Below are 3,943 nucleotides of genomic sequence, written 5' to 3' on the forward strand. Positions count from 1 at the left end.
ATTCATTTTTAAGTATTTTGGGGATTTTAAGAACAAGTGGAAAATGTGCTGAATGTTTAATTTCATCCAAGTGAAATTGGCAAGCAGTTAGACTTAATTTACATTCGTTTTAAACGCGGAGCCAGGCGCGAGTGGACACAGGTTGCGCGCATGCGTCAGGCCTTGTCCATATTCCCAGATGCGCTCATGAGAGACTTGCGGAGCAGAACCGGGCACGAGACCGTGAGTATAAAAGAGCATTACGAGACAGGCTGCGTGTAAACGGGTCGTCCGTGACGAGTATGAGAAGCATTCAGAGACACGTGCTGTGTGTGCGGTCTTCTGAATTAGCGAACATGCAGTTTAGTTTTAATTTGCCTAACTTTCGATCTGACCCTTTTTAAATGGTGGGTGTTTACGCAGTTGGCTATAGCAGTGCTGATTGGGGAGACTGTTGGTTAGTAAGACTGTCACTCAAGGCTGGCAGTCGTGCATATGATCTGGGACAGAGTAATATCGCGTCCACATCACAGGCTTTGCGATTAGCAAATCACAACGTCTCAAATCGTGATTGCGATTCGAGTTTGATTAATCGCACAGCTCTACCAGGTAGTTCTCTCTTCAAAAAGTTAGCAGGCAGAGGGGGACATCACAGGGTTATCCATTGTGCCAGTGGAATGGCAATCTGCTTCCCGCACGAGGCAGCATCACATGTTGCTTGCAGACGCGCCTGTATATTAATCGGCCTAATTTGCAGCACAATCGGCCGATGCCGATTAATAAAAAAATGCCAAAAATTGGCCAACCATTAATCCAAACTTTAGTTGAGGATAGTAAGAATATGAGGGCTGTAGATACTGCTTTGGTGCGACTAGCTCAGGGAGTCCTGTACATTGTTCGGTTCCGGTTGAGCCCGTGCAGCAGGGTAGCTGGGTGACTGTAAGGCGGCCTAGTCACGGGTCAAATAACCGCTCTTCCATTCCGATCAGAACATCAAACAGGTTCTCCCCACTCAGTGAGGCACCCACTGAGAAACCTGATGAAAGTGCTCTAGTTATTGGTGATTCTATTGTACGGAACGTGAAAATAGAGACACCAGCCACCATAGTCCAATGTTTACCGGGAACCAGAGCGCCTGACATCTTGGCAAATTTAAAAGTGCTGGCTAATGCTAAACATAAATTCAGTAAGATTGTTATCCACGTCAGCGCTAATGATGTTCGACTTTGCCAGTCAGAGATCACTAAAAATAATGTTGAAGAGGTGTGTGAACTTGCAAGTACGATGTCAGACACTGTAATATGGTCCACTCTGGTCCACTCCCTGCTTACCTTGGCGATGAGATTCATAGCAGACTGTCGTCACTCAATGGCTGGATGTCTAAGTGGTGCCCACAGAATAACATAGACTTTATAGACAATTGGACGAGTTTTTGGGGCAGACCTGACCTGTTGAAAAGAGATGGTGTTCATCCCTCCTGGGGTGGTACCGCTCTTCTCTCTAGAAATATAGTCTTAGAGTTCGTACTTGACTAACTGGGACCCAGGTCAGGAAGCAGACAGACTGGCTAAACTGAATGTCTGCTAGCCACCTCACGTCACAGAAGTCAGTTAATTCTCAGAACATAGAGACTCTTTCACCCAGATATACACTATAGAGACTGTGTCTGTTCCCCGAACTAGAAAATACAGGAAATGTCCGAACCAAATTAAGAATAACAATTTAATTGATGTTCAACAAATAAAAATTTTTTACAATACAGAGAAAACATTGATAAAGCTTGGCTTACTGAAGGTCCCTTTCTACAAAAGCACTTTTTGGAAATGATTTGATCAATGATAATAATCTAGATTTGCTCAGTTTGACAGAAACATGGCTAAAACCAGATGAATACATTACTTTAAATGAGTCCACCCCCCCAAGATTACTGCTATAAAAATGAGCCACGTCCAAAAGGTAAAGAGGGAGGTGTTGCTACAATTTATAGCAATATTCTCAGTATTTCTCGGAGGGCAGGCTTTAAGTATAACTCGTTTGAAGTTATGGTGCTGCGTATAACATTATCTAGAGAAACACGTGTTAGTGATAAATCCCCTATGATGTTTGTACTGGCTACTGTATACAGCATATTTGCAAAGACTAGCACAGCTAATGCGGGAGCTTGAGCTCTTGAAGCTCCACCCTCTTCTCCGGGAGCACCAGCTCATTTGCATTAAAGCAACATACTCAAAATCAGAGCGTTTTGGCTCACACCCTAAAAGTGGAAATTTAACAGGCTATATAATTATCTGTCGGGTATTTTGAGCTAAAACTTCACATACACACTCTGGGGATATCAGAGACTTATTTTACATCTTGTAAAAAGGAGCATAATAGGCCCCTTTAAAACTCATTGGCTTTGAGTTGTTGCTGTTATGACATGTCTTCAATTAAAATATGGGCACTTAAAAAGTTAAATATCCATATGCAGGTATAAGTCATAGAATACATTTTTACTGGGTTTCTGCTTTGTCTGTCATTGGTTATTCAGTTATTTGAATAATTGTCAAAACACCGTTTTGAATAGGATATTTACTTTAGTAAATACACTTAAATATATAAATATTAAAATATATGACAAAAATTATTAAAATATTAATATTAATACATATTGTTCTTAAGGGTATCTTCCCCCTATTTTTTTTTTTTTAAGTTATAATTTGGCATTATTACAAAGTGCTCTTTTTAAAAATGTACTTACATAGTCAAGAAAATATACTCTCTTTAAGTGCAATTAAATATGCCTTTAATTTCATTAAAGTCATTTTATCTGCAAATAAAATAAATTTAAACAAATTTAAAATACACTTTTAATATTTTAAGTAGGCCTACATTACAAGGGCACATTCAATACAATTAGGCGTACTTCTTTTTTACAAGGGTAGGTCTCTTAAAAACCAATTCCAAACCAACAAATCAACAAATAACAAATAGCTATATAATCCAGTATGTCACTTACAGCTTTGTGTCTTTGGGTTTAGCTAGTTCTGTTTTGCTAGTCAAGTTTTTCTTTGAAAGGTACAATCTATGGGCTCAAGCATGTCTCTACCCCTCACTGAGGACATCAAACTTTGATGGTTTCTTCTAAGGAGCATTTTGTTAAGAAAAGCTGTAGATGAAATTTTAATCTTCCTGCATGTGTGTGGAACTTGCAGAGTCGGGTGGCTAGCATGAGATTCATTCTAGTAATAAAATGGTAGTGTTTGAATGCCTTTCCACACACTGCTACCAAGTTATTACAAGGAAGAGTGAAATTAAAGCTTGCTACGTCAGATGCACTTTCCCAGATATTCAGCATTATAAATGATTGAACGCGTAGTTTCCCAGCACATTTCTTATTCATGAAATTAAATTATGTGTGTGGCTCTGCTGTTACATGCGCATACATGCATAGCGTTGCCCAGGACGGGTCCCGGGCCACTGCTTATCGGGTCCTGACACAGAGGCTGCGAGCGGACACACGAAGATTAAATGACATATGGACCTATGCATAGGGTGACTGTTTACCCCTGACCTCGCATGAGACTCAAAACTATTTCGTTGAAAACTGCAGTTGGGCTATTTTTTCATTTTCCACCTGGCTGCCTGACTCTGAGGAACAAGTACCAAAAAGTGCTTGGTTGAGATGTTTTTCTTTTTTTCTTTCTTTCCATCTGAAACCTTTATTCCTCGGACCTTGCTGTGCAGTTCTGCTGAATAATTCTGAGTGGTTGTTGCTGTGTCTTTTTTCCATCAGTGGCCTCCCAGAATTGCTTTCAATTCTCATGAAATCATAAAGTATAAAATCAAGGAAGAACATGATTTGCTTTCCACTTTAAGTATTAAAAAGGACCTTGGTTCCAACATATCTGTTGGATAAATACCCTCCCCAGTGTACATCCTTCTCGTAGGCCCTGTTTACACCTGGTATTGAGATGTGTTTTGT

The sequence above is a fragment of the Barbus barbus genome (genome assembly GCF_936440315.1).
Source record: "Barbus barbus genome assembly, chromosome: 22".
Lineage (NCBI taxonomy): Eukaryota > Metazoa > Chordata > Actinopteri > Cypriniformes > Cyprinidae > Barbus > Barbus barbus.